General features: G+C 44.1%; 1 protein-coding gene across 1 annotated transcript in view; it reads right to left on the minus strand.

Moving 5' to 3' along the window:
- The window catches only part of LOC109615898 (transmembrane protein 211), a 106,827-nt gene that overhangs the window by 46,874 nt on the left and 36,244 nt on the right, over positions 1 to 23,709 (minus strand). The window lies entirely within an intron of this gene.

Below are 23,709 nucleotides of genomic sequence, written 5' to 3' on the forward strand. Positions count from 1 at the left end.
ACCATACAGAAATTGTCACATAGCCAGGATTCACAATTTAAGCCAAAGTATTCCACAGAATCATATGACTCAACAACATTCAACTAGTTGGTAACAAGTGTCCCCTCATTCGAGAGAATAAATACCAACACGTTTAATTTATTCACTAGCATCTTGCCTGATTAAAGGTATACATACTCATGCATGATGGATACATGTGTAGTAATAAATTAAGCCTATAATTCCAGTGTCTGGAGGTTAGGTTATGATCTGCAGTGTGATTCGACTTTAGTGCTCCTCATTAAGACAAAGGTTTTTAGGAGTCTTCCCAGGTGTCAAATAACCTATGGCCCAATTGGTCTTCTTCATCCCTCGCTCCTTTTCTCCTACTTGCTATTAACCAAATGTTTCTCTGTCACCATCTCATTCCATCTCTCTGTCTAAATACCTCTGGTTCTGTTACATTCCAGCCACATCACTCTCCATAATCCTTTTTTGATTCTCTATTTTTCTCTCTCCTGTTCTTTATCGCTCTCTGTTAATCCCAAACTCTCCCTACACCTTCCCTGTCTCTCTCCACCTCTCCCGCCACATCTTTACCTCTCTCGTCCACCTCTCCTGCCACATCTTTACCTCTCTCTCCACCTCTCCCGCCACATCTTCCACCTCTCTCCCTCTCTGCATTGGTCCACCTCTCTGCAAGGCAAGGCTGCTCTACAGTACCAGAGAGAATAATTCCCCAGAAGCCATAAATCCCAGAGAGTAGAGCGCTGCTGGAAACAGAAGAGGTGAGGCAGGGAGACGGAGAAGGAAAGAGGAGTGAAGAGAAAAACTAAAAACTTCAATTTGCAGTAAATCTGTTATCTGGTGAAGCAGGCCGTACATGGCCACAACCCCTCACCGCCCCCCCCCCCACCCCTGCCTCCACTCCTGTCTCCCGTCTCCCCAGCCTCCCCCCCACCAGTCTCCCCACTCACCCCAGTCTCCCCTCTCCCCCCCAGTCTTCCCTCTCCCCCACAGTCTACCCTCTCCCCCCAGCCTCCCCACTCCCCCCAGTCTCCCCTCTCCCCCCCAGTCTACCCTCTCCCCCCGGCCTCCCCACTCCCCACAGTCTCCCTTCTCCTCAGTCTCCTCTCTCCCCAGTAGTCCCCTCTCTCCACAGTCTTCTATCTCCTCTCTCCCCAGTCGTCTCCTCTCTCCTGAGTCTTCTAACTCCTCTCTCCCCAGTCGTCTCCTCTCTCCACAATCTTTTTTCTCCTCTCTCCCAAGTCGTCTCCTCTCTCCCCAGTAGTCTCCTCTCTCCTCAGTCTTCTATCCCCTCAGTCTCCTCTCTCCACAGTCGCCTCCTCTCTCCTGAGTCTTCTATATTCTATCTCTACAGTCTTCTCTCTCCCCAGCTGCCTCCTCTCTCCTCAGTCTTCTATCTCCTCAGTTTCCTCTCTCCACAGTCGCCTCCTCTCTCCTCAGTCTTCTATCTCCTCAGACTCCTCTCTCCCCAGACGCAAAGGCATTTTCTCTGCCAGGCTGCCTTCTTTGCCACCCCCCCCCCTTCTCCCCCACTCCACCCCTCCTCCATCTCTGGTAGAGACTGTATGTGTCTCTCAGTCGGAGGATAAACCCTCCAGCGTAGTAATCCTGAAGGCCTCACAAGTGACAGTAATATGGCAGCTGTGTGTGTGTGTGTGTGTGTGTGTGTGTCATATAGTAGCTGTGTGTATGTGTGTGTGTGTGTGCGCGCATCTGTGAAAGGCCTCAGATATCGGTGACTGCCAGTAGCCTTACGACTTTGACACCACAGCCTTCAGCCATTAAGAAGATTCTTCCCTGGAAATCAATGAACCCTGATATACTGTCTGTGTAGCACCATGTTAAAGCTCAAGAATGGCTGAGGCTCACATCCATTCTACCTGGCGTCTGTGGTTAGTTAATGGTGTAGCAGATAGAACATCCATTCTACCTTGAAATTATGTCTGTGGTTGGTTTCGGGTGTAGCAGACAGAACGTCCATTGACACAATGCTGATAGCCACAATGCAACACCCCAAATCATACAGAACAAAGACAAAGAGGACGGGGGACTCCTGCTGAGGGGAAAGACCAGGTACATTTGTGCAGAGAACCACTGAAGGTGTGCTTGATGTGGTGTGAGTGCGCCAACAATGTTTCATAATAACGATAAAAGGACCCACATGGAACAGGAGCCAGTAACCTGCAGTGTTCTTGTTCCTACCCAGCATGTTTAGTCTAACAACGCAGGCAGGATGCAGGAAACCAACACACTAATGGATGATACAAGCTATATAATAGCACCCACAGACAGACTGGGTGGAAATGTCATTCCTGCTCTTAAAGTTAGAATCCTCCCCCACCCCGCCACTCCAAGCCTCCAGATTCTAAATAGCCAAGCACCACAATAGCATGTGTATGCCAGCTTTAATTCTGTTATCGCCAATGTCAGGGGGTGTGTTTGAGAACGCAAGGCTGTTTGCTTCCAGATTGTCTCGCCTCAGCCTTCATTAAGTTACACAGCAGACACACAAAGGTATGACCTTCATATCCTCTCCATCACAGATGAATTAAAAAAGAGAGAGAGAGAGAGAAAGCATTAGCGGGAGAGAGAGGAAGAGTTAGAGGGAGAGAGAGTGGAAGCGAAATTGAGGGAGCTAGAGACGAACAGGGCTGGGCTGAGGTACAACGGGCCTGAATCACACAAATCACATTACCTACAGCATTAATATTCACAGCGGTGCTTAATGAGAAGAACATAAATACTTTTTATGCCTTTGGTGTATATTAACTGGGAAAGTTTCATTATAATACAGCAGCCTGTAAAATAAACAAATTCATAATGTATGATCTTCATACGTGATGCCAGATGAAATTCCAAATCATCATTGCAGATTTCAGATTGGATTGATATTGGAGTGTTTTTTGGCGGACAGCCCCCTTTGGTCCTTATACTGGGGCATCTGAGCACACTCTCATATTAAAGCCCCAACAACCCTGGGCACTAAGGTGCTGGAACTCCACTAAATGTGGAGAGAGGATTATTGAAATCTCCCGACGTGGGATGGGAAGCTAACAATGGGAAGGGGTGTGGTTTGGTGGTGGTGGGGGGGGCTTGAGAGGAGACTGATGACACCTCCATGACTGAGTAATTCAGCAATATCTAGTTGTGACACCACTTCAACTACAGCTTTACTGTGGAACAGCTGCTCCATCCCAGACACACCAATATCAGCATGCACACATACACCGCACACACACTGCACACATGCGCGCACACACACACTCCCGTCCATTGGCTCTTGTACTCACACTCGCACAAATACATGCATACATGCACACACGCGCGTGCGCGTACGCACACACACAGGAAAGGTTGGAAAAAATGAAGATACGCAAGCTGCGATGGTGAACATTAACAGGGAGAGCAGCTGTGGAATGAATGTGGCACATCTGGGAGAAGAGATAGACCTGAGAAAGTGTGACAAGCATACGGGGAAGAAGTGGGGGGTAGAAAGAAAGAGAGAGCGGGAAAGAGGTAGAAAGAAAGAGAAAGAAAGGCAGAAAGAGGAGAAAAAGGAGAGAAAGAGGAGATATATATATATATATATATATGTATTATAGTATTCAGGGTGGTCAAGGAGGGGATACACACCCTGCTCTTCTTTCCGTCTTATATTCAGCATACGTGAACTCCTTACCATAACCACACAGAATGAATACCCAACTCTAAACCTGTAACCTGTTTAACCCTAAACATTTTTACTTTCACTTCATCTCTAGATGTTTATGTTTCTCAGGACAACTGTGTAATACTAATGTGAGTTTTGAGATCATGTTCAATATCAGGCTGACTGCATGCTTCTCTTCAGAGTATCACCATGGAGACATTATTCTGGGGACTGCTCTGATTGGATATGGATGAGTGGCAGCAGAATGTCCTGGTTGTCTTAATGTTGTGACTCCAGGACAGAGATGAGGACACAGGGATTGGACAGGAGACCTCTATCCTGAATCCTCAGGGTCCAGGGATGAAGTCGCAGTTGAAAGAAGTGTTCATTTAAGATAGAATATGTCACGGTCGGTTAGATTAGTAAGATATAATAATATTAACAGCATGTAGACAGATATGTAGACAGATTATTAAGATATAGTACTAATAAAAGCATGTATACATTATTTAGGCATTATTACAATTATTAAGATATACAATTTACAAATGGCTAATCATGTCACTTAATTGGCTGACATTATTGTCTGTTATTACCTAATAACAGCTGGGGGTACGCTGGGGTGTTTATTGCATGTGTGTATGTGTGTATGAGATGGAGGAGTAAGGGGCTACAAGCATCAGAAAATACCCTGTTACTAATCAGTGGTTCATTTCCCTTTCTCACCCATATTTCCCTCTTGCTCTCCTCTCCTTCTTCTCTCTCTTCTCTGTCTCTTCTCTTTATCCTTCAAAATGTTTTGCAAAGCCCACAGGTCCCATGTGGAGTGGATAGGCCAGCACTGCCTGGGTTTTAGGAGGTTAGTAATCAAATATTGTTGTCTTGCCTTGTCATGCTCGATTGAATCCTGTCCCAACCTGATCCTATTCACCTGTGTTGTCTTGTGTTCCACTCCGACCAGGTGTCTCCCATCTCCTCATTATCCCTGGTCTATTTAACTTGTGTTTCCTGTTTGTTCTGATGCCAGTTTGTCTTTTTTTTTCTTTTCTTTTCTGCGTGTTTTGTTTTCCTGTTCTTAGTGTGTCTCACAGACTTCCCGTATACTGAACCTCTGCCTGCCCCGACCTGATCCCACCTACCTGTTTCTGTCAGTACACAGCCTATTGACCTCCCGCGTGCCACACATCTGCCTGCCCCGACCTGATCCCACCTACCTGTTTCTGTCAGTACACAGCCTATTGACCTCCCGCGTGCCACACATCAGCCTGCCCCGACCTGATCCCACCTACCTGTTTCTGTCAGTACACAGCCTATTGACCTCCCGCGTGCCACACATCAGCCTGCCCCGACCTGATCCCACCTACCTGTTTCTGTCAGTACACAGCCTATTGACCTCCCGCGTGCCACACATCAGCCTGCCCCGACCTGATCCCACCTACCTGTTTCTGTCAGTACACAGCCTATTGACCTCCCGCGTGCCACACATCTACCTGCCCACGACTTGCCTCTGCCTTTGGATTGTTTAAATAAACTTAAAACCCCTGCCTCCTGCATTTCGATGTCTGTCTAAGCCCTGACAGGTGGCTTGGGTGCCTGGCAGCTCAAAGTAGAAGGATGGAGAGGTTTTCCTTCTTGCGCTTAACGATTCCATTGTAGACTTCCTGGCTGTGAGAGTCTGAGATATATGGAATTTGTGTGGTATTTCTGTTTTATTTATTTACAGTAGCATACAGAGACCAATAACCCATAAATATTTTATTTAGTACTTTACAAGCACGGTTCTCCGTCCACTGAGGGAGGTACAAGAGGAGCAGGTGCAGAATCCTTCAGCAGCAACGCAAACATTTATCATGTTTAATTCTTTGAGACTAAAGCGCTCGTTTAAAATATTTGTGCCCCTGAGTCGGACTGAACTCTTGGGTGAAACACGAGCAGAATGATAAGAACCAGCACCACATCAGATGTGCTTCAGAAGATGCATTGCAACAAGGACTGTCCGGAGTCTGTTGAGAGCTGGGTTGTAATCACAGCCTTAATCACAACATTTGGGAGAACATTTTATACATGTAAAAACTGAATTATAATCTTTGTATGTCTATAATCTGCGGGAAATATTTGTTTCTAATTTGTTAATAAATTTTCTAGGCGATTGGGAAGCGTGGCTCCGTTTCCACTGAATCTTGTGAACACATAGTTGGTTTTCTCTTGGGAGCCAGACCTGTTCATCATGGCCTTTCTCAAAAGCAATAAATGGCCTCCTGCTCCACTCATAATCACATATTATAGTTGCCTGAGAATTATGAGTCAGTCCAAGATGCTGCACTGTGTGGGGGGAGAACTCACATTAACACCTGGACCCAATGGACTCCTTCTCTGAGGGTTGCGTGTTTAATTCCAGTGCTAGGGAGTAGTTTTTTGGTTTTATTTCAAAAATACGGTAACTTGAAATGGAAAGTTCACTATTTACATAATTTTTAACAACTTTGCACTTCAGCGTTACTTCAGAATTTGATGTCATTGGTTGAATAACCTTGTTGTTTTATCAAAAAATATATGGTAATGTTTTGTTGTTATTATTGTGGCATTTGTGTTTTGTTGACTTCACAATCAATAGAGCAGATGGAATTGTCTATTCAACAAAACTATTGGCCTTTCCCCACTCTGTCACAACACAGCAAAATATCTAGGTTGAGTCGTTTTCTCTGGTTAAAAATTACAAGCTAGGGAAGCCCTAATTCCTTGTCCAATTGTGTTCCTGCCCTTGAACAAATTGTTTTCAAAACAAGGGGGTTGTTTAACAGGTTGATGGACGATTGAGAGCTGGACTAATAGAAATGTTTGACGTTATGTTACCTACACACAGCTGGCTAGCTACATAGTGACATACAATTACATTGGATTTCTCATTGAAAACAGCGAGAACAAGAATTGCAAAACCTCAGAGTTTAACAGGCTGCATCAGCCTCAAAGGGATATTTCGATTTATAGCATGTTAGAGCTCATTTTCTACTGCAGTATATGGCTTCTGCAAGCACCGGGAAAGCCAAATAAATTTCATTAATGGATCATCAACCAAAACAACTGTCTAGATGATGCTTCAAGTGGAAAACGAGGTCTAATAACTAACCAAAATTTCCCTTTAACCAGCTTGATTGGAAGGTAAATAAAAATAGCTGTTTTGCAGTTGCTGGCTTGCAAGAAGCTTCTTTCTTTTTTCACAAGGGAGTGTTGTAAATAGTTTTGATTAATTCAGCCTTAATAGTGGATATCACTTTAAGCCAAGGAAACTGGGACCACCAAGGTGTTGAACTGAGATAACAAATAGATGTGTTATGTGAGGTGTGATCCTGACCACAGGAGACTTGGTACTTCTTAATGAAGTCACTAATGAGGTGGGGATTAATGCAGTAACCCTTGACCTGAGCCATGTGTCTTCTCCATTACTGTATACTACAGCTCGGTGACATCAGTAACGCTATTCAATATTCCCCCATTTGACAATGATCCACACACAAAGCCATGCCTTCCCTAACACCACACCTACCCCCATACTCCCAGCCACCCCGCCCAGCCACCTCCCAAAGAAAACACCAACCATCAAACATTCCGTATCTTCGACTTTCTGCTGAGCAAAACACAATTAAAGAGCAGGGAAATTCATCCTGTTGATTTATCTCCATGTTGTCACCTAATACAATTTTCACTTGTTCACTTGAGCGAGTGGAACGGGAAAAAAATTGGCTTTTGAAGACAGGATGGACCCCCTCCTTCTATGCCCTTAGATAAATGAATTGTCCCTCTTCCCCTTCATTTTTCTTAATTAAGCTATTGCCATTTGGAACGTTTCCCAGGTCCATGATCATTTAAACCGTTGCGTGTTAGAGAAGAGATGGGGGGGGGACGTGGAGGATGGGGGGGGGTAGAGGGTTGCATGCTTCATTCAATTCTACAGCCAAAGGCTCTACCTGCACACATGCAGAGAGTGAGAGAGAAGATAGTGACTTCTGTCTCTGTGAATAATGGGCCAGTGTCACCACACCCAGACACAAAGACAAAGACCCGCTGCTCCGACCTGAATATGGTTAAGTCCACCACATCCTGTCTACTCCCATCATTAAGTGGTATTTGGGGGATGTTGTGATGATGGGTTGTGACAGTATTAGGAAAATCCGTCTGGGGATAGTTACAGGACCAGCTGAGGGAGGACTACTAAATCTTAATCCTCCAAACAGAAACAATACATCCACACTCAACATCCTACTTCAGAGAGTGGTGATCCGGTCTGGTCCAGTTCAAATTATATGATCCTTTTTAGAATTGACCACTTGTAAACCCTTGACCCTTCAAGCTTCTGCAGTTGATATGATGTATGACACTGTCGATGACAGCCGCGCGTGGCGGAAATCAATGCTGCCATAATACCCTAACATGGCAAAATACCTCAACATAGCATAATACCCTAACATGGCATAATACCCTAACATGGCATAATACCCTAACATGGCATAATACCCTAACATAGCATAATACCCTAACATGGCAAAATACCCCAACATAGCATAATACCCTAACATGGCATAATACCCTAACATGGCATAATACCCTAACATGGCATAATACCCTAACATGGCATAATACCCTAACATGACATAATACCCTAACATAACATAATACCCTAACATAACATAATACCCTGCATAATACCCTAACATGGCATTATACCCCACCATGGCATAATACCCTAACAAGGCATAATACCCAAACATAACATAATACCCAAACATGGCATAATACCCTTACATAACATAATACCCAAACATAGCATAATACTCTAACATGGCATAATAACCTACCATGGCATGCAAAACAAGGACTGTAACAGTTTATAAGGCAGGACAGAAGCGCAGGGAGAATGGAGTGCATTTGATAAAAGAACTAGAACAATAACCAAAGGAAACACCACAAACGAGACGTGACAGAACAACTGAAACATAAGACATAGGCCAAACAAAGACCGACAAGACACATTGGGAAAGGAGGAACTTAAGTAGAAACAGGGATTAGGGAACCAGGTGAGGGGCGATAAACAACAGAACCAGTACACGTGATCCGAACGAGGCACGGTAACCCTGCCATACCAGGATGTGACAAAGAATGGGACGAATAGGTACTGGAATATTTGTGGAACTTGGTAAAACAGGACAAAGCCAGCGAAGCAAAAGAACAACACCATTTCCTTCAGACAGCTTGTTAGCAACATGGCGTGCTACTATACTACAACCTTTGTCATGTTGGTGAGAAGCGTGCGGCTAGGAGAGTGAAGAGCAAAGAGACGAGACGAAAAGAGCGGATAGGGGACAAGAAGTTTACATGACTGGACTTCCTCTCACCCAGTCCACCTGTCTCTCTCTCTCTGAGCCCTTCATTAGCAGGGAGAACAGTGGAAGTCCTATCGACCCAGCCCTCCAGTCAGGCCACAGAATGAGTGATCATGGCCGTCCCTGCCTGCCCCTGCCTACAACTCTGCCTCTCCAGTATCATCACAGAAAGAGAGGGATGACTCCATGCTTAATTACATTCCGAGCACAACCCCGCCTATCCAGCTGGGCACACTAAAGATATTGTTTGTGGAATAGGAAAGACGCAGACAACTGAGTTTTCTATAATGCATACGTTTAGAGGAAACTTCAATTCCCAAGAAGTACGGTAAACTTACAAGTCGTATTTTAGTGGTCAAAACAAAAAAGCAGCCGAGGGGACATTCATTACGATTCAGCCCAAAATGATGTGTGTATTTAGTTTGCTCGACACAAACCACCCCGTTCCGGAGCAAAAGTGGAGCAGGGCTTCATACACCTGGAAGACCTGCTCCACTTTGTTTCCTTTGAGACAAACGGAGTCCCCGTCTGCAGCAACATGCATCTGGTTCTCCTCACTGAGACCTCAACGTTGGTATTGACCTGCAATCACTCTGCCAACATGGAGCCATTGATTGAAATGTCCACACCCCTCCAGACATCCCCCATTCTTTCCTCGCTCCCTCCCTCGTGTCAGTACGGCACTCTGGCCCATCCTAGGGGAAGACGTGTGCCGAATCACAATGCATCTCGGGACACACACAAGTGAAAGCAACCGTACGCACACGCACGCAGACACACTGGAACGCAGGCGCAGGCGCCGCACACAAACCCATGTACACACACTCGACCACACACACACACGCCTCCTTCTCCTCTATGTTTGATTAATTTGGCTCATAACGCAAGCGAGCGTAACTATCACCGGCATCCAGATGTTTCACAGCCCTTCTCTTTGTGTCACACATACACACTCTCTCACACACACACTTGCACGCACGCTTAAACACCATGGCAAGCTGTTGTTTTGATCATTTCCCCTCTACTTTATGAGCTGTGACTATCGCTACCGTGTCGAAAGGAACATAGACGCACATTTTTAGGGAAACACTGAGATAAACAGACGGGCTGTGCCTGTTGCGTTTCTATGTTCAGTGTCTTTTGGTTCTGTTTCTATGTTCTTTGATTGGTTTAGTCCTCCCCTGTGTCTCCTTCACACCTCGTCATGTCCCTGTATCGTTTCCTCCTGTCCCAGTGTATCTGGTCAGTCATTGTCATACAGGTAGGTTGTAGCCTGGTCCTCATCAAGTCTTTGTAATTAAAGTTTGTCCTTAATTATACCTCTGTGTCTTGTAACTCCACTACCACGTTACATTACATCTGTGACAGTTGAACAGCTATCAAGAAAAGCTATTGTATAGAGTAAACACACACACACAGAGACACAGACACACACACAGAGAGACACAGAGACACACACAAACACACACACACACACACAGAGACACAGACACGATGGTGACACTAACAGCCAGTAAGTGAGACCTCTCTAGGAGCAGAGTGGGGACACCTGAATCCAATTACCCATCTCTCCTGTATCCTGCTCTGTGACAGCAGGTCTTTTATGTATCCTCCCCTCTGGACCTGCACTTATCTTCTCATCAATACATCCTGGAGAGGAACCTCCACAACCCCACACCCACCAGACCACCAGACCCCTAGACCCCCACACCCAGAGGACCCTCAGACCCCCAGACCACCAGGGGGAGTGGTGTTGCGGTGGGGATGTGGTGTTGAGGTGGGGGTGTGAGGCTGGGGTGGTGAAGTGATGCTGGGCTGGGGGAGTGGTGTTGAGGTGGGGGTGTGATGCTGGGGTGGGGGTGTGGTGTTGGGGTGAGGGAGTGGTGTCGGGGTGAGGGTGTGGTGTTGGGGGAGTGGTGTTGGGGTGGGGGAGTGGTGTTGGGGTGGGAGAATGTTGCTGGGGTGTGGAAGTGGTGTTGGGTTGGGGGTGTGGTATTGGGGTGGGGGAGTGGTGTTGGGGTGGGAGAGTGGTGTTGGGGTGGGAGAGTGGGGTTGGGGTGGGGGTGTGGTGTTGGGGGAGTGGTGTTGGGGTGGGAGAGTGGGGTTGGGGTGGGGGTGTGGTGTTGGGGTTGGGGGTGTGGTGTTGGGGGTGTGGTGTTGGGGTGGGGGAGTGGTGTTGGGGTGGGGGTGTGGTGTTGGGGGAGTGGTGTTGGGGTGGGGGAGTGGGGTTGGGGGAGTGGTGTTGGGGTGGGGGAGTGGGGTTGGGGTGGGGGTGTGGTGTTGGGGTTGGGGGTGTGGTGTTGGGGGAGTGGTGTTGGGGTGGGGGAGTGGTGTTGGGGTGGGGGTGTGGTGTTGGGGTTGGGAGAGTGGGGTTGGGGTGGGGGTGTGGTGTTGGGGTTGGGGGTGTGGTGTGGTGTTGGGGTTGGGGGTGTGGTGTTGGGGGTGTGGTGTTGGGGTTGGGGGTGTGGTGTGGTGTTGGGGTTGGGGGTGTGGTGTTGGGGGAGTGGTGTTGGGGTGGGGGAGTGGTGTTGGGGTGGGAGAGTGGGGTTGGGTTGGGGGTGTGGTGTTGGGGTGGGGGTGTGGTGTTGTGGTGATAAGTGGATACAGTCACTCACTGCACTGTATAACCGTAAACAACGTTTGTTCCTACCTGAATGAAGAGGTGGATAATTAGTCATGAGTCTACCAGAACCAGTGTTGGCACAAACCCAAACACACCCTCCGTTAGTTTCTGTTGTCTGAGTTCGATGACTGAATAATGAGACATGATTCTCCACCATCCAGGCCTTGTTGGTTCTCCTCTTGTTTGTATGGATCTCACCCAGCTGAATCCACACAGACAGACACATGCTACAGCCTGCAGACATGTTGTGTTTCCATCTGGAGCCTCGGTCTCCATGTTGGTAGTTATACAACAACACAACTTGAAGAGGCCCTGCTTTCACACCTATACACTCAGGGGAAAACGCACAACCAAATCGACTGAGCTTTGTCCGACCTACCACAAAAAGTCGCTAGAGTACAACGAGGCGAACCAACCCATGCCTGACCCCAACCCAAACGGTGCTGAGACAGTTTGTACCCCCGATGTGAGGCCCAAGGCCAAACAAACCCAGAGGCAATGAGGCAGGTGCATTGTGAGGCAGAGACTTAGACCAGCCATTCTCTTTCCACTGCTTATTCTTCCAGCTCTCATGGCTTTATTATGACTGTGATTTGAACATCATGTTTTCAAGGCCGACGTGCCAGTAGAGTCTGGGAAAATAGATGTAATTACAGAGATGTGGTGACAGACAACAATGTGTGTGTGTGTGTGTGTGTGCGTGCGTGCATGTATAGTTTAACCATATAAATGTATTTCGGATTAGGCTCTGGTTAGGTTTAAGGTTTAAGGTAAGGATGAATAAAAATATAATTCCAGCAAGCTGCCCATATGGGCGTGACACAAGATTAATGTGCTTTTGGTGGCTGTGTACATTCAGCGGCAAGTTTAGAAGATTTACCTCAGTTCTTCAAAGCTATGATTCTACATGGAGACTTCCCACTGGGATCATGCTGAGGCAACGGCAGCACAGAACTTGCTATATGCAGCATTACCTCCAATCTGCAGGTTCTGTGTTGCAAGTTCTGTCACATCCCAGAAATGTGTTGAGGACTGGGGAGACGGTCACTGTTACGTGTGAAAAGCCGAGGAGGCATACCGGAAACCACATGCTACGCATCCATGATCAGAACACCCTCAGAGTGGGCTTTACATTTTTTTTTATTTACATTTACGTGTTATTAAAAAACAGGCTTAAGCCTTTCTACTCCCCCAATGAACCATTGCATTGATCTCCCATTGCGTTTGGTATTTTGCCTGTCCAATTAAATAGACAGTAGCCTATAGTCAAGACTGTTGTGGATTAAGGGTTTGGCTCATGAGACCGCTTGGAAATATATCTTAATCATCAAAGCTTTATAAAGTGCAAGACATTGAGCTGTGTTTCCCTTCATATCTATTATAGGCAGGCCTACAGTTATATGGTATTGTACAGTTATATTGTATTGTACAGTTGTATTTATATTGTGCAGTTATATTGTCTCTTACTGTTTGTTAGCCAAGCAGCTCTCACTTTAGACATAAATCATGTTTCTTGTAACAATTGCTTGTTTTCCATTTAATTATATTCAAACATTAAAATGATTGCCATCCTGGTTTCATGACTTAAATACAAACATATTAAACTGATTCACCATCCTGGTTTCATGACTTAAATACAAACATTTTAAAATGATTCACCATCCTGGTTTTATTTATTAAATGCAAACATTAACATAATTTATTTTTTTCTTGCTTATTGACAACATTTGGCATATTCATGTTCACGCATAATGCAATTGCCCAGCCCATATATAACAGATGCCATACAATAACTTAAAACAATGTGGACGGAAAAACAGGTTCAAGTTTATGTATTTGCCAACGATGGGATAGGTTTATATTTCATTATTTTATTTCATTGGACTATTTAACAAAATATAACAGACTGACATTATAAACAGAGGCACAAAGGACTTTAAGCAACCAATTATAGGTCCATGGAGCATGTTCTGACTGGCCAGTGAGGGGTCAAGCCTTGAAACATACAACGCTATTAACCAATGATCTCTGTGGCTCGATCTGTAGATTTATTCACCAAAACACAGCACTAGACTCCCCAGGCTGTCCAGTGGTCCAAGGTCTTAGTCTTTAGTGCTATAGATACAACACTAGACTCCCCAGGCTGTCCAGTGGTCCAAGGTCTTAGTCTTTAGTGCTATAGATACAACACTAGACTCCCCAGGCTGTCCAGTGGTCCAAGGTCTTAGTCTTTAGTGCTATAGATACAACACTAGACTCCCCAGGCTGTCCAGTGGTCCAAGGTCTTAGTCTTTAGTGCTATAGATACAACACTAGACTCCCCAGGCTGTCCAGTGGTCCAAGGTCTTAGTCTTTAGTGCTATAGATACAACACTAGACTCCCCAGGCTGTCCAGTGGTCCAAGGTCTTAGTCTTTAGTGCTATAGATACAGCACTAGACTCCCCAGGCTGTCCAGTGGTCCAAGGTCTTAGTCTTTAGTGCTATAGATACAATACTAGACTCCCCAGGCTGTCCAGTGGTCCAAGGTCTAAGTCTTTAGTGCTATAGATACAGTACTAGACTCCCCAGGCTGTCCAGTGGTCCAAGGTCTTAGTCTTTAGTGCTATAGATACAACACTAGACTCCCCAGGCTGTCCAGTGGTCCAAGGTCTTAGTCTTTAGTGCTATAGATCAGCACTAGACTTCCCAGGCTGTCCAGTGGTCTAAGGTCTTAGTCTTTAGTGCTATAGATCAGCACTAGACTTCCCAGGCTGTCCAGTGGTCTAAGGTCTTAGTCTTTTGAAGCAGCAAGATGACCACCCCAGTTTTGGTGTGACTGTGCCCTGGCTGATTAGTGTCTGGGAAGCCTCCTGGGAGATGTGAATTAGCCAGAACTGACTGCAGTTATTTCCTGGTCTCATTGTGCTCCATTGATTTCCTCAGACTGGCCCGCTTGGGAAGTGAGCAGGCTCTCACACGCATTGACCACTATGAGTTCCCAGTAGGGCAAAGCTGAACTGCTCGGGACAGGTCCCTGGGAGGAAGGCTTTCGGATAAGATCAAATCTGGAAGGGGAGGAAAACAAACGAAAAGGAAACAGCGCCTACTCCCTATCGTTCTTAGAAATAGCAACAAACATTTCGGACACACCCTGCAACCGCCCGCATGGCCTGAGATCTCTCATTGGGTTTGGTCCCGTCTCTGACACACACAGGAAGTGACAGTAACTGTGTGTTGGCTGAATGACGAGGACACAGTACACATATGTAGTCAGCAGAGGGCCATCTGACCAACACAGCCGGCAGAGCCAGTTCCTGCAGGCAACTGTGAGAGCAGAGCGGATTAGGAAGAGGACAGAGGGAGATCAACTTGAGACGCTGAATGTCTGTGTGTGTGTATGTGTGTGTGTGTGTGTGTGTGTGTGTGTATTTGTACGGCTGTGTGTGTGTGTGTGTGTGCATGCCTGTGTGTCTGAGTGTGTGTGCCTTAACGAATCTGAATCTGAGTGTCCAAAACATCAGAACTAGAGATATTGTAAACCTGTAGAGAACTGCTTCACAACTGCTAAGCTGCCAGGAGTGCAGGTAAGTGACAGGATCTATCCTCTGAAGTAAACAGACTGTATTATGAGCGTAAAGGAGGTGAGTCTCTCTGGAATGAAAAGGAAAATAAAAGAGATCTGACACTGTAACACCTTGTCTGGTTTCCCCATGACACACACCTGGTTCCAGTTTCCCCCAACTAGTCGTATATAATGCCCTCTGGTTTCCCTGTCGGTGGTTGGTTATTATTCCACATCCCTGCGTTACGCTGAGTCGTTGTTCCACCTCACTGCCATTCGAAGCCTTTTGCATTGATATTTAGACTGGGTGTTCTTCCACTCAGTGCTTTGTTCTGTACGCACTCATTTGGTGCATTGTTATTTTTGTTTGGAATTAAACAGATATGGTTGAATCCTGCGCCTGCCTCCAGAAGCCTCCTATCGTAACAATCACTGGCTGTGAAAGGCAGGCAGACTGAAACCCTCCTCAGAGACATTCACCCAGGAGAGGTCATTGTACCCCTTTTCTCTCTTTTATCTGCCCTCTGTCTCCCATTCACCCCCCTCTGGTTCACATCACTGGCATCACTGTGCCAGCCTGGTTGACATGACAAAGACAGAGAGAGACAGAGAGAGAGGTTTCAAGGCTCCCTGGTGTGTGTGTTTTTGTTTGTGTGTGTGCGTGTGTGCATGTTTTTGTGTGTGTGTGTGTGTTTTTGTGTGTGTGTGTGTGTGTGTGAGCACGTCTGTATAGTGCAACATGTTGAAGTGGTGGCAGTTTTCCCCTAGTGAGTGGTATACAGCTCAAAATACACCAGTCTCACACTGACATCTTTATCATGCAGGAGGGAGGGGAGCTGGCAGCCCAGAACCCCCCCCCCCCCACCCCTCCCCCAGTCAGACTGTCAGATCATCTGTTGGAGCACACAGCAAACACACGGGTCGATACTACAACCAGGCTTCTCAATGTCCACTGTCTCCTCCTACTGTATGACTCCGGCAGTATGACACCTAAAGTATGACTCCTACTGTATAACACCTCCTACTGTATGACTCCTAAAGTATGACTCCTCCCACTGTATAACACCTCCTACTGTATGACTCCTCCTACTGTATGACTCCTAAAGTATGACACTTCCTACTGTATAGCACCTCCTACTATGACTCCTACTGTATAACACCTCATACTGTATGACTCCTACAATATGACTCCTACTGTATAACACCTCCTACTGTATGACTCCTACATTATGACTCCTCCTATTGTATTACACCTCCTACTGTATGACCCCTCCTACTGTATGACTCCTACTGTATAACTCCTCCTACTTTATAACCCCTCCTACTGTATGACTCCTCCTACTGTATAACTCCTACTTTACAACACCTCCTACTATATGACTCCTCCTAATGTATGACTCCTACTGTATAACACCTCCTACTGTATAACTCCTCCTACTGTATGACTCTTACTGTATAACACCTCCTACTGTATGACTCCTCCTACCACATGACTCCTAGTGTGTAACCCCTACTGAATGACTGCATCTGTATAACACCTCTGTATATCTCCTCCTACTTTATAACACCTCCTTCTGTATGACTCCTCCTGCTGTATGACTCCTACTGTATGACCCTTGCATAACTCCTACTGTATAACTACTTCTCATATTGTATAAAATCCTCCTGTATAACTCCTCCTATTGTGTAACTTATCCTGTCAAACTCCTCCTCCACCATTGAAACTAGCAAAACAAACATTTCGCTGCACCTCCTACAAAATGTACCAATCTGTGTATGCATCCAAACCATACAGAACGGCAGCAGGATCCACAGTAACTCAGCAGCATTGAACATACCATACTGGTCCTTCCCATGATGCAGGTTGAACAATGAGCAACTATAGAGGCAAACATTCCCTCCACACTCTGCCTGCTGCTATGTCCCATTAACAGGCTGCCAGTGTGCAGACAGGCCAAGGTCTGAGTGGCAGAACTATGACAAGGTATTTTAATATGTGGGGAGCTATAAAGCATTAATATTATGTCTGAACCACTAAAGGCTCCTCCTACTTACCAAAGCTCCCAGTGGAATCATTGTAAAGGGAGCTCACTGCACACTAACTCACTACGCAGACCCATAAACACAGTCTCACACACACACACACACACAGAGACACCGTTTTTGTAAGTTGCATTAAGGAGGGTCAGGCGGTGCTAAAGGCCATTGGTGCAGGCTGTCACCACAGTGTGACACATCTACAGCCCCATTCATCACGGTGTAGGTGAAGGTAGCATGAACCTGACAAGGACAACCCACCCTACTGACAGACACATTGCTTCCAGTTAGACGTCACTGGTGGAGTGGCACTGCTCCATCCTCAGCAGCCCACTGGACAGTTAGAAAGCTGTGGGACGGAGGAACTGACCTGGACCTCTTGTTTACCTTTCAAATGGCGTGGCCAATAGGAACATCATGGAGGAAAGGGTCATTAGAGCACATCCTACTAATAGAGTCACATCGCACCAATTTCAGGAAGTAGAAAGGCGTGTGGATGTATGGAGTTCATTAAGCAGAGGAAAACAGGATTCCCAGTGGGACAGAAGATTAATGGAAGGCAGCTCTCAAATGCCAACATAAGTCGATCAACAGTGTATACTGCTATGCCTACTTATCATATTTATACTAAGAGTGTATGTAAAATCTTAAAAAGCTTTCACTTGGCTTCCATTCATGTTTGATTCAAAGAAGGTAGACCAGAGGCGTTTGAAGCTGGACCACAAAATGCTACTCAACAACAACAAAAATAAATGGAAGTTGGAACACTTCTATTTTTCACTCGAATTAACTATCCCTTTAAGAACTCATATCACAGTATTCAAAACACAGGTGAGGAGTACTGTAGTTCGCACGACAATCATGATGTGTTGGGCGAAGGAAAGTAGAGCAACAGGGGAGAGAAGATTTCAATCAACAATTTTACATTACAATTCAGTGCAGGCTTCTCAGAATGCCATAAATTACACTGATTCTCCTTGTATTCAGTCATCCTTCACTGAGCCATCAGTAGAGCGCATAACACCCATCATTCTAGCAGCTCCCATGGGCAGTAAAGAAGGATAAAAAAAGAAAAGACAGAAAAACACAGCCAAAGAATGGCAGAGAAAAGTAGTGAAAAGCAAATAAGGGACAGGAAGCATAAAAGAGAGGAGGGGGCTGAAGGTACGAATAAATTCTATCAAAACGAAGGCTGTGTTGTGTTCTTGGCCAGAACAGAAAGCATCGTCCAGATAACTGCAGCTGTGCTTATGGTGTTATGACTGTTGTGTCGTTGGAATCCTGGTTAAACATGTTACTGAAACTATTAAGACCTGAAAGAGGGAAGTGCAATTGTAAACCCTCCTGTCTTTGTCCTTTTATAGACTAAAATGTGGTGACAGCTCTCTGTCTCTCTGTGTGTCTCTCAATTTGTCTCAAATGGAAATTAAATACAGGGACACCACTGAAAAAATACAAATAATTCAAGATTACACGTTAACAGTACCATCTTTCTTCTCTCTGTCTCTCATTCGCTTTCACAATCTCTGTCCCTCTCTTTCCCTGTCTCTCTCCGGGTCTGTGTCTCTCTCTCTCTCTCTCTCTTTCTCTTTCTCTATTTGTCTCTCTCTGTGTCTCTCTCTATTTGTCTCTCTAAGGTGTCTCTCTCTATTTGTCTATCTCTGTGTGTCTCTCTCTGTCTCTCCCTGTCTCTCATTCTCTGTCACACTCTCTGTCTCTCTCTTTCTCTCTCTCTCTCTCTCTCTCTCTCTGTGTGTTACTGGCCTTTATTAACAACTTTTCAGCAAAATCCTTTCAACTTCACTGACAGCTTAACTATTGGTCGGCTTGTTGCCATTGTGTGAAATCCTTTCCAACATAAAAATACATTCATGGTTGGTTCACAGAAATATAAAGTGTGCCATGGAGCTTTCTATCTCCCTGGGGCTGCTGCTCTATCTGAGGATGTGACAGGTTATCATTTTACTTCATAAAATAGAGGCAGTTACTTCTAACCACCACTTTCTTCAGACCAGCAAACAACAAAAAACATAACAACAAAACATTTTGGTGGGTGCTTTGTAAAACCACTTAGTACTGAAACAGAATAATATGTAGTATTAAAACATAAAAATGTGCAGTAATAATCCAGAATAAAGAAATGCATAGTAAACAGAATAATATAATGTTTAATAATAAACCAGAATTACACAATGTGTAGTAATACACCAGAATAAAGTTATTTGTAGTAACCAGAATAATGTAATGTATAGTAATAAACCAGAATAATATAATGTTTAGTAACTAGAATGATGTAATGTATAGTAATAAACCAGTATAATATAATGTGTAGTAACCAGAACAAGGTAATGTTTAGTAATAAACCAGAATAATATAATGTGTAGTAACGAGAATAATGTAATGTATAGTAATAAACCAGAATAATATAATGTGTAGTAACTAGAATAATATAACGTGTAGTAACTAGAATAATGTAATGTATAGTAATAAACCAGAATAATAGAATGTGTAGTAACTAGAATAATGTAATGTATAGTAATAAACCAGAATAATATAATGTGTAGTAACCAGAACAGGGTAATGTATAGTAATAAACAAGAATAATATAATGTGTAGTAACTAGAATAAGGCAATGTAAAGTAATAAACCAGAATAATATAATGTGTAGTAACTAGAATAATGTAATGTATAGTAATAAACCAGAATAATAGAATGTGTAGTAACTAGAATAATCTAATGTATAGTAATAAACCAGAATAATATAATGTGTAGTAACCAGAACAGGGTAATGTATAGTAATAAACCAGAATAATATAATGTGTAGTAACTAGAATGATGTAATGTATAGTAATAAACCAGTATAATATAATGTGTAGTAACCAGAACAAGGTAATGTTTAGTAATAAACCAGAATAATATAATGTGTAGTAACGAGAATAATGTAATGTATAGTAATAAACCAGAATAATATAATGTGTAGTAACTAGAATAATATAACGTGTAGTAACTAGAATAATGTAATGTATAGTAATAAACCAGAATAATAGAATGTGTAGTAACTAGAATAATGTAATGTATAGTAATAAACCAGAATAATATAATGTGTAGTAACCAGAACAGGGTAATGTATAGTAATAAACCAGAATAATATAATGTGTAGTAACCAGAACAGGGTAATGTATAGTAATAAACAAGAATAATAGAATGTGTAGTAACTAGAATAAGGCAATGTAAAGTAATAAACCAGAATAATATAATGTGTAGTAACTAGAATAATGTAATGTATAGTAATAAACCAGAATAATAGAATGTGTAGTAACTAGAATAATCTAATGTATAGTAATAAACCAGAATAATATAATGTGTAGTTACTAGAATAATGTAATGTATAGTAATAAACCAGAATAATAGAATGTGTAGTAACTAGAATAATGTAATGTATAGTAATAAACCAGAATAATAAATGTGTAGTAACTAAAATAATGTAATGTAAAGTAATAAACCAGAACAAAATAATGTATCTCTCTAACCCCAGCCATGGACGTCAAGGTCCCCCTAACCCCAGTCATAGACATGAGAGAGTGTGTGTGTGTGTGTGTGTGTGTGTGTTTGTGTGTGTGTGTGTAGGTACAGTCTGTGCATCAGATGGATGGTTTAAGGGATTCAACGTGTGTGTGTGTTTGTGTGTACATGTGCAAGTGTAAAACCAGAACCCTTGTGTGATATTTGAACCCTCCCCCACACACACACACATAGCCAGGCACACACACACAGTCAACAGTCAAAGTTAAATAATGCTGGTAAATCCCAAGTGATAAACTGTTTACAACAGTGTTTTCACACCTGTGTTGGCACCATAGAGAATTAGCATAAAATAGATGTTTTCTGCCTGTTAAACTACCCCAATTAATTTGAAAGTGTGACAGAGAGAAATACAGACAATTTAGAGACCATTCACAGACCAGGGGTGAATTTCGATTCAACTCCCTACTGACACAGCATATAGAATTATTTGTACGTGGGATTATCACAGAATTACACAAAGTAGTAGATCACAGATAATCCCATTTATTAAGTAATTTATGATGCCTCTGGGTTTATCGCTCATATCGCTCATTTGGCATGTATTACCTTGCATCAACACAACAAGTCAGGATTATAAATTCTACAGTGCCCCTTTAAATTGGGATTATAAATTCTACAGTGCCCCTTTAAGTTAAGGTAACCCTTAACTGTGCAGAGTTTAACCCTTAACTTAAAGCGAACCTGTGTAAAGTTTAACCCTTAACGTAAAGCAAACCTGTGTAGAATATAACCTGGAACTTAAAGGGGACCTGTGTAGAATGTAACCCTTAATATAAAGGGGACCTGGGTAGAATATAACCCTTAATTTAAGGGGACCTGGGTAGAATATAACCCTTAATTTAAGGGGACCTGTGTAGAATCCTGCCTCTAACATTAACAACACTGAATTGTAAACAATGATACCACTTGTATCATTCCCTCCCTTTTTAAATGAGACTGGAATAGTATTAGCTTATCCACACTGAAAGTGACCAGGTTTAGGGTGGGGGGTCAATTTCAGTAGGTAATATGTGGATGCTCATCCGTGTGTGTGGATACTCGTGTGTGTCTGTGGATGCTCATCCATGTGTGTGGATGCTCATGCATGTGTGTGGATGCTCATCCGTGTGTGTGGATGCTCATCCGTGTGTGTGGATACTTGTGTGTGTGTGGATGCTCATCCGTGTGTGTGGATGCTCATGCGTGTGTGTGGATGCTCATGCGTGTGTGTGGATGCTCATGCGTGTGTGTGGATGCTCATCCGTGTGTGTGGATGCTCATGTGTGTCTGTGGATGCTCATCCGTGTGTGTGGATGCTCATGCATGTGTGTGGATGCTCATCCGTGTGTGTGGATGCTCATCCGTGTGTGTGGATGCTCATCCGTGTGTGGATGCTCATCCGTGTGTGTGGATGCTCATGCGTGTGTGTGGATGCTCATCCGTGTGTGTGGATGCTCATGCGTGTGTGTGGATGCTCATACATGTGTGTGGATGCTCATACATGTGTGTGGATGCTCATACATGTGTGTGGATGCTCATGCGTGTGTGTGGATGCTCATGCGTGTGTGTGGATGCTCATGCGTGTGTGTGGATGCTCATCCGTGTGTGTGGATGCTCATGCGTGTGTGTGGATGCTCATACATGTGTGTGGATGCTCATGCGTGTGTGTGGATGCTCATGCGTGTGTGTGGATGCTCATACATGTGTGTGGATGCTTATCCGTGTGTGTGGATGCTCATGCGTGTGTGTGGATGCTCATCCGTGTGTGTGGATGCTCATGCGTGTGTGTGGATGCTCATGCGTGTGTGTGGATGCTCATCCGTGTGTGTGGATGCTCATGCGTGTGTGTGGATACTCATGCGTGTGTGTGGATGCTCATGCGTGTGTGTGGATGCTCATGCGTGTGTGTGGATGCTCATCCGTGTGTGTGGATGCTCATGCGTGTGTGTGGATGCTCATGCGTGTGTGTGGATGCTCATGCGTGTGTGTGGATGCTCATGCGTGTGTGTGGATGCTTATCCGTGTGCTGGTGCGGTTGAGACAGATTGAGTCAGCAGAGCCACGGTGCTGGATGACAGACGGCTCTCAGCGCCGCTCTTGTTGCTTCAGCTGAGTGGGAGATGCACTCCAGCATCAAACAAAACACAAACATACAACATACACACGCAGCCCCTGGCAAATGAGCGACAAGGAGGGAGGGATCTAAAAATATCACACACATATCTCTCTGGTTTTACCCATTTCTTTCCAAGTCTTTGAACAATAGAGGATTTGCATTAAATAGATGGTCTCTGCCAGCAAAACTTACACTATTAAATTGGTAGCGTGATGAAACATAAAGGCAATTAAAAGTCAATTTAGTGTCCAGACTTACCATATTTTACCATAAGGATGACAGAACTACAAGACAAGCTTCAAAGAAAGCACAACTATGAAATGATTTTGCCAAGAGAAGAATTCCAGTCCTCTTCATTCCAATCGTAATAGCCTTGTGCAAATGCCTGTTATTCTAACAACATTAAATATGCAGTATAGAACTACGTGTTGCATGTTTTTCAAATGTCATCTTTGCTGTGTAAGAAAGGAAACATTTCAGGACAAATGTCCTCCTTTCTACAATGCAGAAAATTACATATTCCAAAAGAACAACATCTAGGGAACACACTGCATAACATTTTGTTCAAGGTCACCAATACATTTTCCAAGTTGTGTTTTTATTAAAGAAAACATAAGGAACACAAGATTCTTTCATGTTCCGACATACAATACACAGAAGCTTTGATATCCATCATAAGTAAACTTAGCACTGTTGCTTAAATAATGGGCCGAAAAAGTATTTCTTAAAATCAAAGAATAGAAGAAAAAACATGTTATTAAAACAATGTTAGTTTAGTAGAAATTCCAATGTAA

The sequence above is a fragment of the Esox lucius genome, chromosome 7 (genome assembly GCF_011004845.1).
Source record: "Esox lucius isolate fEsoLuc1 chromosome 7, fEsoLuc1.pri, whole genome shotgun sequence".
Lineage (NCBI taxonomy): Eukaryota > Metazoa > Chordata > Actinopteri > Esociformes > Esocidae > Esox > Esox lucius.